We start from the raw sequence: 14787 nt of genomic DNA on the forward strand, positions 1-14787 counted from the left end.
TCACATAGACTCTTCACGTTAGTCTCTCTCTCCATCCTCTTCACATCACCAAACCAACTCAATGTATTTATCCTGACTCCTTCTATCACATCCACATCCACATCACAATGCTCCATCACTTCCTTTTTTCTCAGCCTGCCTCTCCATGTAACTCCACAATCTCCCCTCAAGTAACTCTTTTCCACTGTTCTCACTCTTGACTTTTGTCCTTCCAACAACGTTCAAGTTTGACTTCCATCTGTTAGAGCTAGTATCACAATACTATCATGCAGCGGCTCGTTTTACTTTCATGGTCACTACCCCATTTCTTATCACTGCCTTCAAAAAACCAGCAACCTTTCTTCCCTATTGTGCTCTTTCAAGCACTTTATCCTTTAAATTTACATCCTTACCGATCACACTGCCAAATCTTAAATACACTCACATTTTTCATTTTCTCACCCATCCAGCCTCACTGTGCATTCTTTGAGTTCATTTCTTTCGAAGACCATAACTTTACTCTTCCCTACTGTACATTCACGTTTAAAAACCGTTTCCTACACTCTCTTCCAAACTCATTCACCAAACCATTTAGTTCCCCTTCGTCTTCACTTAACAACACAGTATCATCTGCAAACAACAGAACAGGAAGTTTCCAAATGCTGCCCTCTCTAATTACGGCCACTACAGTATCCACTCCCCTACCTTGTATCTGTTTTACAACTCCATCCATATACATACTGAACAACCATTGAGACATAATATATCCCTGGTTCAATCCAACATCCAGATAGAAAAATTCACTCAGTTCTCCTTCAACACGCATTAGAGCCTTAGCATCCTCATACATATTCTTCACAGCATTCAACAGCCTCCCATTTACTCCACACATTCTTAATATTTTCCACATTCGTTGTCTTTACACTATCATAGTATGCTTTCTCCAAATCCATAAAGGCCATATACGACTTCTATCCCTTCTATTTGAACGAGTTTACTAAAGTCCTTAGTATTAATATGTGATCTAAATAACTTCTTCCCTTCCAAAAACATCCCTGTACTTCTCCAACTAATCCCTCTATTATTTCCCTAACTCTGTCATTAAGTATCCTACCATGTGTATTTCCTATTACATTAAGAAGACAAATGCATCTATGATTACGACACACTTGCTTTTTCCATTTTCGTTTGTACAAAGGAATAATTATACCTGACTTCCAATCCTCCGGGATTCTACTTTCCTCCCTGATCATTCTGCACAACTTCCATATTCATATAACTACTCTCTCTCCCCGGGCTTCAGCATTTCACCACACATTCCATAAACTCCCGGGCATTTCCCCATTCTGACTTTCTTCAGTGCTTCCACTGCCTCCACCCTACTGACCTCTTCCTCCCTTCTCGTATCCTTCCTTCTCCCAGCCATTCCCCAGCTACTTTTACTCGCGTTACGTTCATTCTCTGTTTAAAAATTCCTTAAAGTGTTCTCTCCAGCTGCTCACTTTTTCTCTCTTGTCCACTAGCAATCTGCCATTTTTATCTTTCATTTCCTTAGTATCTTCTTTACAACCCTGTCTATCTCTCTTTACTTCCTTCCAGAACATTGTCTTACATTCCCTCCACTTTACCTTCAAATTTCTACCAGACCCCTCATCCATCCTCATTTTACTCTGTATTACTGATTTTTTCACCTCTCTTCCTCTTCTCTACACACAACTCTCTCTTCCATGTTACAACTTACTCCATGCCTGTGCTTTCCATCCACTCACTCTATCCTTCTTCTTTTATACCACAGTTTGTCTCGCCTCTTCATTCCACCATGGTGTTCCTTGCATCCCCTTTCATTTTCTCATCATCCCACACACAACCTCTCATGTTGCAGATTTCTTCTGTGAATACCTTGCACACACCTTCCACCTTCCTCATCTGCTCCAAATCATATTTACCGAATCACTCTTCCACTTCCCTCTTATATTTTGTTTTTTCTGATCCTCTTGTAACCTTCCTACCCTCTTTGTATGGACTGATTCCTCTTGCCTTTCATTCCTACTCTTTATCCATCGCATTTAAACCTAGATCACCACCACGTTGTGGTCAGAGGGTCCACTCCCCCAACCTCTATATGCCCTTGCATCAGCACATATTATCTTCCCATTTTCTCATGCACACAGAAATCATGAAACTTTGCCTTTTGTTCATTTAGTTCACCATCCTTGTTATCACCCGCCATATATATATGTGATCATTTTGTGTCTAAATATGGCATTGGATATCACCAACCACCTCCCAGAACAAATGTCCACCAAGGCAGTACCATTCTCATCCACTTCTGCAGGCACACCCAACTCACCAATCACTCCATCCACCCTCACATGGCCTACTTTTCCATTCATATCTCCAATCAAAAACACTCTCTCACTCCTCTCATTTTTTTCTATGCATGTTTCATCATCCACAACTCTTCTTTCACTCTGCTCGCAGTCTTCAGTTGGTGCAGATACACACACACTTGCCCACGCTTGTATTCCTACATTCAAACTTACCCACACAAACCTTGAAGCAACTGATCCATACTCATATGTTCTCCTTCCATCTCTTGCACACAATAATACATACACCTTCCTCTGCCCTCTAATTCCCACCTACTCACGCACAAATACGTAATCCGTATTCCTTTTCTCTAATACTCTAACCTCTCCAATTGGTTTTGGTTAATCCACATATGTCCACTTTTGCATCTTCCAGCACCTGGACAACCTCTCTCTCTTTCACCTCATCACTCACACTCGCCACATTCCACGTTGAATTCCGCACCATGTCCTTTATCAGGTCCTTGCTTGTCACATGTTGGTCAATCTTGGTCAGAAGGGTTTTGTGTCTCTTTAGTTAGTTGTTTTTGAGGGAGGGGATCTCAACCTCCACCAACCCACCTATTGACACGTAGAGAACTTCATAAAATAATAAACCATTGTGGCTAGGTTTTCTCGATTATGAAAAGGCTTTCCACTCGGTGGAGCACATAGTCATTATAAACTCATTGCTGGAACATGGAGTAAAGAAGACCATTGTATCACTTCTCAAAAATATATACAATGTGGGAACTTCTATAATTAAGCTATATACAGACTCGGAGAAAATTAAGACTGAGAAAGATGTGTACCAGAGGAATACAATTTCAGCAAAATTTTTACAGTATGCCTTGAAAGCATTTTCAGAGAGATAGAACGTGAGAACAAAGAAATAAACATAGATGGAAAAAAAAATAATCATTTACGATTTGCAGATGAAATTGTCCTAATCTTAGAAACAACAGACATCCTGCAAGAAATGTTAAATGACATAAAAAGAAAAAGTCTTAAAGATGAACAAATTTTAAATAACGTTTAATCCAAATACACGTAGGAGCCTCATAAATAAATGAAGAAGTTGATGAGCACAACTACTTGGGGCAAATTCAAAAACTAACGAAAGACAACAAAAATGAAATAGATCAACAGATTACACTCGACTGGACAGCTTTCGGTAAACATTGAGACATCGTGAAAAGCAGCTTGTCCGTATGTATCAAACAAATAGTAAATAATGAATGTATAATCCCAGCCATGGCATTTGGCTGTGAGACCTGTTCTCAAAGAGCAATGGAAAGATTAATGTTGCGAATATCTTTGAGAGACAGGAAGAGGTCATCCTGGGCAAGAGAACAGACTATTGTCAAAGACATAGAAGTTATAAAAGAACAGAAATGGAGGTGGACAGGTCATGCAGCAAGAATAAGATATAACTGATGGAGAAAGAGGCTGACTGACTGAACTACAAGAGATTGCAAACATGGCAGAATGAAAGAAAAGAATTTGGGAGCCGAATGCTAATCACCCGCCAGAATATGCTGTTGGCCAAGTCCAAGATTAAGGCCATATCCTGATACCCTGAGGGTTTCATGTTGATAGCTCAGGCCGTTCATGAGATGTAATGGTGCTAAAGGCGGGAGATAAAAACTAACTGACCTTTGGCAGCCATTTTGGTGACCTGGACCGCAAGTGTCCATTTTCGAACTCGTCCAAGATTTTGGCCATATCTTGATACCCTGATGGTTTCATGTTGATAGCTCAAGCCGTTCATGAGATATAATGGGAATACACACGCACACACACACACACACACACACACACACACACACACACACACACACACACACACACACACACACACACACACACGGGCAAAAAATTATCGCTCTGCTTTCTAAAGGTGGGCTATAAAAAGGTCAGAAGGGAGGTAGAGAGATTTAATAGGGATGAATGCAGGAGAAACTTGGCAAAGATTGTCAAGGAATACGTAGAGAAGGTTGGGGAGGCCTTTGGTCGACACTTAGGTTAGGTTAATTTAGGCTGCGGTTAGGTTAGGTTAGGGTAATGTAAGTTAAGTTTATGTTAGGTTAAGCTAGGTTAGTTAGGTTAGGTTAGGTTACTTTAGATGGATACTGAGTTATGTTAAGCACGAATCTAAATTAACCTAACCTTACTAACCTAACCTAACCCAACCAAACCCAAGCTTAATATAGATTATCCCAGCCTAACCTTACTGCAGCCCATCCCAGTTAACACTCATTTCACGAAATCAGTAGGGATTTCATGAAATCACTGGTTACACAGATTCATTGTAACACACACACACACACACACACACACACACACACACACACAACGAAACATCGAAGATTGAGAAGGGTTAGAAATTAAACGGCCTTTTTTTGATCCCCCATCCTGCCAATGGCTGGAGTAAGGAAGGAGGGAGGGATAGAATGTTGGTCGCTTCTGATGCCCTGAACATCTGCCCCGATTCTGGAGCTTGTGGGTGAGGGTATTTTGTGCATATAAATGCCTGTTGCCCTACCTGGTTGCTCAGTGCTCTCCTAAGTGAGAGACGTTTTTGGTCGCCTTACTTTGCACTAGTCTAAACCAGTGAAAAATGCGTCGATGCAGGAGCAAGTGCTTCGTGGCATCCTGCAGATAGACATGAAACTCCATGCGAATGAACTGCCACAATATCTGCATAAATTAACGCCAATGAGTGGAACAGACATGAAACTGAAACTGGCTCGTCTGTGACCCAGTTCCAACCATCCTGCCAAGTTTCGAAATACTATTTTCAGTTTTGGCTGAACAACAACAACAACAACAACAACACACACACACACACACACACTGTTACAGTATACAGTTGAATGATGACATATCGCCATTCAACTGTGCATGTGGAATATATTCAAGTATTGTTTTTTTTTCAATTTGAAAAAAAAGTTCCGTTGCAACTTTGTGGTTTCTGGAGTCAGTCTTACCCTTTTCTATAGTCTGGGATCGATTAAAACTGGTCTGTCACTTGTCAAGCTGCGTGGGACTAAACAAAATCCTGATGTGATGGGACTGAAATATATCTTCCCATAACGGAGTTACCTGGTTCGTCATAGAAATCAGGCAGCTTAGCTTTTATCACGCCATGGTGTAGTGGCGACTGACGCGTATTGACTCACAACTACTTCCAGCCTATTTTATTTAGCTCAATGGGTAATGGAACTATTGCACCATATTTACTACTTAACCAGTCACATTAATAGGAGGTGTTTTTCAACTTTGTATGGCAGTGATGAAAAAGAAACAGACTTACACACAAATATGAATATTTTGAGGACAAATACACTTTCAGCCTTATTTTCCACCTCATATTGTTAAATTATACAATACTAAACATTCACTATGTACTAACAATGAAGAAACGCCTACATAATCATTTCACGTGCAGGGTAATGCAGCATCTCGATGAGAACACTACATGTATACTACAAGATTGAGTGGAAATACATACGATACATACCCTGCTTGTAAAAGAGGCCCACATAACAAAACACATAATGGACCACCACAGAACACATGCCACACTAAGACGCAGACACAACATTACCGGTGTAAGGAACCTATGGAACGACACTATAGGAGCTATTGCTTTTGTTTTTTTATGCAGAAAATTAGGAACCAAATGCAGAAGCCTGCAAAATCCCCCCCACCCACAAAAAAAAGACCCATCCTCATGACCCATGAATTCGAGATGCCAAGACACATTGTATTTAAAAGACTGGAGGTCATAGGCAGGGAAAATACAGACAGACGAAGGCAGTTTCATAGTTAGCCTGCGCATACAGGGAAGGACTGGGAGTATCGGTTAATACTTGCATTAGAGAGTTGAACAGAAATGGGATGAGTGTTTGCTGCTAAACGGGCACATTGTACCTGTGCTAATGGACAAGTGATGCAGGCAGAAAGTTCAGAAGAGCAGTGGCCATTGAAATAGCGATAGTAAAGAGATAAAGATGCAACAGTGAGGAGGCTGAATTGAGTCAGTAGGAGGAAGAAAGTCAAAGAACTAAAAGCCTTTGAGTCCACCGTGTTGAGAAGAACTGCATGTGGAGAAACCACATGCACAAGCGACTGGTATTCCACACTGGGATGAATAAAAATCCCAAATAGAATCAACAGTTGTGCTGGGCAAAGAAGACACAGAGTCAGCTTAGCACAAATAAGCTTTTGTACGCAGATATTGCAAGTGAGTTAATATGATCTTTCCATGATAAATCCAAAGGGAACGAAACACGAAGTATTAGATATTTTGCTGGATTAAGTTGAATGTTGTTATATATTAAAGGATATTCCTGTTGTAGGTCTTGCTAGGTCGAAAGATGTTGCAACAGGGTTTTGGACGTATTAAAAACAAGATTACTTTTACCTCAGTCAGAGATGTGAGCCAGGTCAGAAATTAGGTGTGTCGTAGTCTTATTCTGTGTGTGCTGAAGTAAGTGCAGTGATGGACGATGTGGGGAAACGAATGGAAAGGTGATGTATGGAGTCATCAGCATACGCATGGATAAGGTATGATGTACAACGTAGAATGTCATTGATGCATAGAAGGAAGATAGATGGTGACAGGACAGAACCCTGGGAAACACCGCCATTGAAAGTTCTGGGAGAAGAATATTGGTCATATACAGGAGTTGCTATAAAAAAAATCAGAAAGGCAGCTAGAGATTAACGCACAAATAGAAGTATTGAAACTAAAAAAACAGCAGTTTGGAATTTTAAGATTTGTGCCATAAAATGGCAGATTTATGCCAGACTTGATTGGAAGGCGTTGAGATGCAATGTGCAATGGCAAACCTTTCGCTAAAGTCCCAAAAGGATGATGCTAAGGATTCTGAAAGGTAAGTGAAAAAATTGCCATCAGAGCATCCCAGGCTTACCAGCAGTGGACTTGTAGGCGGACCGGGGTTAAACAACAACAGAATAGGTACTTTGCAGATGTCAGTCAACGTTTTAAAATGTCTAGTGCACTGAAACACAAGCATAATGGGAGGTTTATTGAGTGCCAGTAAAGTACTTTAAATGCATATGGAGGACACCAGTAGCCTTATGTATGGATTATTATTATTATTTTTTTGGATATGGATTTTTTTTTTTTTATATATATAACTGAAAAGGCATCATGGTAAAAGAAGACAGGAAGTTAAAGGAACTCTTATAAAAGGAGAAGCACTGACGAATGAAGATCTGGCAATTAAGTTGGTGGGTGAATTAGGAAATATTGTACAGGCATAGGAATAAGCTTCCAATATGGGCATATTATCTAGATTGCTACAGAGTACTCGTTACGCATTGCCTTTTTAATAATTTTCACTACAATAACTATACCCCACACACACATATTAGAGATCCATTGTTAATTATAAAACAAATTTCCCAGCTACTTCCGCCTCACAGGGCCAATGGGTAATTACACATTTTTAGATGGGGCTGGATATGATATATCTAAAGTGTTTTAAAATTATCTGTGTTACAGCTACCATAAATGTCTATTTTTGTCATGATACAGTATATTATATATGCCCCGTGGGCCATGACTTCACTTCTAAGCTAGCGGTGTTGTCAGTTCTGCCAGTGTTGCCTGTTCTGGAACTCCCTGAATTCAAATGAAAATAGGCTTGCGATTGCATTTCATGGTGTCTGTGTTGGGACTGGATGTCTGTTAGACTTCCATGTACCCAACTGTATACTAACAACTGTACATCTAAGAACATCCATGCCATACAATGACGACTGCCTGTACAGTACAGCATAAAAATAACACTTCTAATCATGTTTGCGTTTGGCTCCCGGTGAAACAAGGCATCTGAAGAGAGCTCGCAGAAGCCGGTAGAGAAGCCAGAAGAGCAGCAGCGCCATGCCTGCCACGCTGGCCCACACATCGACATTGTACAACTTGTACCTGGGGCAGGAATGCATCTCATAAGTTATAACGTCCAAGATAAAGCCTACAGATAAAAAGAATAATATATAAAAATATTCATTACTACATGAAATTTTTTCGTGGTGCGGTACAGAATAAACAATACCAGTAAGTTAAACGACTGAAGTTCTATTACTGTATTTGTTGTTGCATAATGCTATAATAATGTTTAATACAGAAAGTTGTAGTTATATAAGAGGTTTGACCAAAGAAGAAAAAAAAAGGATCTAACCGTATTTTTTTTCTCACAAACCAGCAAGATCAAGGGGATGTGACTCAGTGAAGCTTGACCTTGATTGCTTGTACGAATACTAGATTAATTATGTGAAGCACTGCTGCCCAGCCTAGTCGATGCTGACAAACACTGAGTTTCAGAGCATATTCTTCTTGCTCGTATTTTCTCTATGCGGCAATGACTGAACTAAGGAAGCAAGGCCATTTCATCAAATTTTGTCAAAAACTTGGAGAGACGCAATCCATAACCATTAGGAAGATTCAGCAGGCTTCTAGCGATAAATCTATTGGTGTTAAACATGGCGGGTTTGGAGTAAGGTGAACGTCATGCTGACAGTTTTTTTAAAACCAAGGTGCTGGTCATTATGATTAGGCAGCAGAAGACCAAACAATCAATAAAGGGTACTAACTGGGAGTTCTCCATGACCTACGGAATGCAATGTGTTGCATGAAACAAGAGTTGTGGGAAGTGGAGGACTGGCGGCTCCACTACAACAATGCTGCAGCCGGTTCATCCCATCTCATCCAGGAAATTTTGGCTAAACACAGGATCATATACTGTAGGTCCAGCAGGCTCTTTGACCATAAGTTACCTTGGTGATACATATCATTCAGGCGTATTTACGCGCACAGCTGCACTTGCATCGATTGTTGAAAAAGCAGTTATTCTTGAAAAAGCACTTGCAACGGTTGTATTGGCAAAACTTCAAGCAGTTGCACTTGATAAATCCTTGCCCGTGTATGGAAGCCGCAACTGCAGTATCACGAAGGCTTATCTCCTAATTCTGAGGTATATCCTGAACGGTTTGGTTATTCTGTGCGTAAGGTGTGAACTGGCTTCTTCTGCAGAGAAAACAACCACTACTAACTATATAAAACACATTTTATTATATGAAACCATAACAAAGCAGTGACAAGAAACAGGGAAGTGAGCATGGAAGTGAAAAAGTTACTGCATGACAGTACTGTGATACCAATTCTAAAGTACGGAAGTGAAGCTTGGACCTTGTTGGAGGGACACAAGTCAAGAATGAGAGCAGTGGAAATGTGTTATTTGAGAGGAGCATGTGGAGTCACCTGGAGAGACACTGACAAATGAGGAAGTGAAAGAGCATTGTGGTGTGGGTGTGGATGTGGATGTGATAGGAAGCATTAGGAGAAATACATTGAGGTGGTTTGGTCATGTAGAGAGGATGGAGTGTGAGAAACTGACGAGGAAAGTGTATATGAGTGAGGTGTAGGGGAGGAGAGGAAGGGGGATGCCGAGGATGAGATTGAGGGATGGAGTGGAGAGGTATATGAGAGAGGGGTGTGTGAGCAGGGAGCAGGATAGTGAAATGGCAGGGGACAGGGCGACATGGAGGCGATTTCGTTTTCGTTTTTAAAGGCTCCAACATGCTTGCATGCGTCGGCCTTGGTCACCTAATGGCGGCTTTCCACGCTGCACGATCCATTGCAGCCTCCTGTTCAGTCCCTTAACCCTGAGGTCTCACTTAATGACCTCGTCCCATATCTTTCTCGGTCTGCCCCTCGTAACCACACCTCCAATATTAACACTTCTCACCTTCCTCACCCAGTTATCATCCCCCATCCTCTCCACATGTCCAAACCATCTCAATCTACCTCTCCTCATCACAACACCAATACACTCCAGTCCCATCCTACCTCCCAACTCTTCCATCATGAACCCAGCCCCCTCAGACCTTGGATGCAGGGACACACTACACATCCACCTAATCTTTGTCATTTCTGTACGTCTGAGCCAGCGAATATCCTCCTCCTTCACTGCCCAGGTCTCACTACCATACAGCATTACACTTTTAACACATGCTGCATACAAAGACCCCTTAGCACGTAGGGAGAGTCCTCTCAATGTCAGGAGAGGCAAGAGCTCGCTGAACTTCTTCCAATCACTTCTCACCCTAGCCACAGAGCTAGCTCCAGCCCCACCTCCAGCACACAACATGTCTCCCAAGTAACAAAACTCTTCCACACACTCAAGAGATTCATCAGCAAGTTCAATTCTTTCATCTCTGACAATCTCCTCCTGCTATCCCCGACACGCCGTACACATAAAATCAGCATTATCTCGCAGTCTACCTCTGATACCACTACATCTCTTATGCACCCATTTATCACAAACACCGCACAAGATGGAATTACTTCCCACGCCCTTGTGGCAAACTGCACATGGCCACTCTCCCTCGTCTTTGACAGAACCGCCACCAACCCTAGATATCATGACTTTTGTTTTATCTGCATTTACCCTTAAGCCCTTGTGCCCCATACCATCTCTCCACTTCCTAAACCTTTCCTCCGCCTCCCTTTCGTTCTCTGCAATCAACACCAAATCATCAGCATACAACAACTCCCACGGGAGTCCGTTTTTAAAGTCACGTGAAAGGGCTTTAAGTACCATGATAAACAATATGGGACTCAAAACTGACCCCTGATGCACACCAACATTCACGGAACACCCATCACTCAAATCTCCATTCACTCTTACCTGGGTGTGAGCACCCACATACATAGCCATAACCACCCTAACCAGCCACTCCTCTATATATATATATATATATATATATATATATATATATATATATATATATATATATATATATATATATATATATATATATATATATATATATTCAATTCGAGATGCCACAACAAATTGCACTTAAAAGACTGGGGGTCCTAGGCAACTAGAAATACAGGCAGAAATACAGTTTCAGGGCTGATCTGTGCATGCGTGAGTAACTGGGAATTCCAGTTAGCTCATACATTAGAGCAGCGTTTCTCAACCTTTTTACCCTTATGGAATCCTTGAAATAATTTTCATGTGTCAGGGAACCCTTACATAAAAATTATCATATATCATTATTAATATATTTTTTTCTCCTGTATAAACTTAAAGTTCATAAGTAGAACATATTTATTTCTAATAAATGATTTAAGCAAAAATAACTTACGTTTATCTTAAGTTTATTGACAGTGCAAAAAAATATTAATCAATATATAAAAATAAATAAATCAAACTGCTTGTTCAAGAGACCTCATACGGAGGTTTTCATTCACAAAAAAGGAAACATAAATAACTAATATCATATATAACACATATAAACAGAAAGTAAATAGATAACTACTAGTACTACTACTACGACGAGTTGATAAGTAAAACTTAAACAAGTAAAACTGAAGCAAATTAAGGCAAACAGACGAACTAACTTTGGAAAAGAGAGAGAGAGAGAGAGAGAGAGAGAGAGAGAGAGAGAGAGAGAGAGAGAGAGAGAGAGAGAGAGAGAGAGAGAGAGAGAAACATACTCACAAACTTCTCATAACCTAACAAAATCATAAACATACTTAAACTGTTAAAATTCTTATAAAATCCCTAAACTTTCCTAAATAACGTTGGTAAATGACGGACTGTACCAACACGCCAGGAAGTACGCTGAGGACTGATGGAGACGGTGCATGTGTCCTGTACTCGAGTGAGTCGTTTGGCGCCCGGATCCGTCACGTATCGCTCCTGTCTGCTGACCACTAAAGGCGGTTTCAAACTGGCGCCGTATAGACGTCGCTGAGTATATTCCCTATAATTATATTTCTAAATGATATAACAGGTTAAGACTTTAAGATAATACCCAAGAATTTTCCACGAATATGCCGTACGTGTATAGTAAAAATTACGAATATGAAATTAAACACAAAAAGACTCAATAATGCATTTACATATGATTAGCCTATTTATTACTATTTCTCTTGTAACCCCTAGCGACCTCTCGCACAACCCTAGGGTTCCGGGGAACCCCGGCTGAGAAACGCTGCATTAGAGAGTTGGACAGAAAAGAGATGGAAGTTTGCTGCTAGGCGGGTACTAGGTGCACACAGTAGGGGTGGAGGGAAGCAAGCAGAGAGTTCAGAGGAGCGGTGACCATTGAAGCAGCGATTGAAAAGAGATAAATATGGAACAGTGTGGCGAAGAGACAGAGGTTGAGACGAAAAGCCTTTGACTCCACCTTATTGAGAAGAGCTGTAGTTGGGAAACCTCCGCATATAAGAGGGTAATACTCCACAAAGGGACGAATAAAACCTCTGAATTTAGCCAACAACTCTGCACGAGTGAAAAAGACACGGAGTTGGTTTGGCGCACCTAATCTCTTGGAAGCAGAGTTTACAAGAGAGGTAATAAAATCTGTCAAGATGAATCCCGAAAGAATGAAGCCCCAAGTATGTTCACAGGTGAAGTTGGACTGAGCTGGATTTTGTTAAAAATTACAGGACACTCTTGCATAAGATTTTTAGGGGTTGAAAGATGTAAAAGCTTTGATGCATTAAAGACAGGATTACTTTTACCCCTCTCAGATATATCAACCAAGTCAGACATTGGTGTGCCATGGCCTCATCCCTTGTTTGTTGAGGTAATTGCTGAGATGGATACTGCTAAAAGTGAATGGAATAGTGTGGCTTCTTCAACGTTTGAGCGGATAGGGTTAGATGTACAGTATAGGTCATTCATGAATAGAATAAAGAGAGTTGGTGATAGGACAGAGCCCTGTGGAACACCACTACCGATAGCTCTAGAAGAAAAATTGTAGCCATCTAAAACAGCAGCTATAGAACGACCAAGAACGAAGCTAGAGATGAAGGCCAGCATCCCTGGTGGAACCCATACAGGAGATCAGAAAGAAGTTTCTAAGAGGGAAAATGTGTGTGTTTTTTTAAAGAGATTAAAAAACTTTAGAAATACAGGATGTTAAAAGAGTTAGGCGACAAAGAGAGGAATGAGAATGGGAACCATTCTTTGAGACAGGCTAAATGAGACCAAACTTCCAGCAAGAAGAAAAGGTATAAGTGAACATACATAGACAAAAGAGTTTACCTAGGCAGGGTGTTAGCACATAAGCAAGGTTCTCAAGTACCACAGAAGGAACCCGATCAGGCCCATATGCGTTATTAGAATTGGGGAGGGTGAAGATATTTGAATGTCATTTATGAGACAGTCGAAGATGGAAAGTGATGGAGGCACTGCACAGGAATTGTCTACGGTGACATTGGAGGAGAGAGTCTGATCAAGAATTTCTTTTTCAGTAGAAGAAACAACTACAGAGGCCATCAGAGCAAGAAGGAAAAGATTATGAAGTACACTGTTAGAGGTTTTAGGAAAGCAGCTACAAGGAGTGGGAAAAGTTTGAGTTACAGAGTACTTAGTACGAATAAAATTATATTTCACGGACTGGAGAACATACTGAACATAACTCCTGACAAAGTCATGAAGGAGAGAAAATTCACAAGGGGGAGGGATCTGGTACCTTTTGTTGGCCTTCTCCTTGTGGACAGCAGCAGACCAAGCATAATTAAACCAAAGTTTTTGTCTGCCTTAATCACAGGATAAGAGAAAGTTAATTATGCTTCCATGCCCGAGAGAATAACCTCTGTAATGTGCGAGGCACACTCCGCCATGGAAGCAGTCATCGTTCCAGGGAAACTCTGCCGGAGGACCTCCCAGTCAGTAGCTCCAAAGTGCCATAGCTGCCGGTTCTTGGTTGGGCCACAGGCCTTGGTGGAGCGATAGGACGGGTTAAGGTGATAAGGTTGTGATCGGAGGATCCAAATGGAGAGAAAATATTAACAGATTAAGCAGAATGATTAGTTGTAATGAAGAGGTCAAGTATGTTGAAACTCTCTCGATGCCGGTCAGGGATACGAGTAGATGGTTGTACCAGCTGCTCTATTACACTAACGACAGAACAAATGTAAAGTTTTTCACCTGTTGGATCAGTGGATGGAAAGGAAAATCAAAGATGGTGGTGAACATTGAAATCACTTAGTATGGAGATTTCAAAGAAGAAACTGATAGGATGCGTTTCATCTTTAAAGAAAATTTAAATAATTTTTCATAGCCAGCAGAATTGTGGGATAAGTAGACAGCATGGATATATTTGGTCTGAGATTGAAAGGATTGCTGAAGCCAGAGAGCAGAGACTCCAGATGATTTAAATTCAGGAATGTGACAGCATGATATATTGCATACAGTACTTACACACAACAGTCATCTTTGTCTATGAAGTAGGAGGATACAGAGAAAGGTTTGCTATCAGTTGCCTCAAACAGCTAAGTCTCAATGAGGAAAGGAAGATGAAGTTAAGAGGAAAAGAGGTGGTTTTTACTAAAAAGAAAATTAGAGAAAAGGTCACGAATGTTTTAGAAATGGCTGATGGCTGAGTTAGACGGCAGTCCCAT

Source organism: Coenobita brevimanus, chromosome 56 (assembly GCF_032717465.1).
Source record: "Coenobita brevimanus isolate Jiangsu-jjx chromosome 56, ASM3271746v2, whole genome shotgun sequence".
Taxonomy (NCBI): Eukaryota; Metazoa; Arthropoda; class Malacostraca; order Decapoda; family Coenobitidae; genus Coenobita; species Coenobita brevimanus.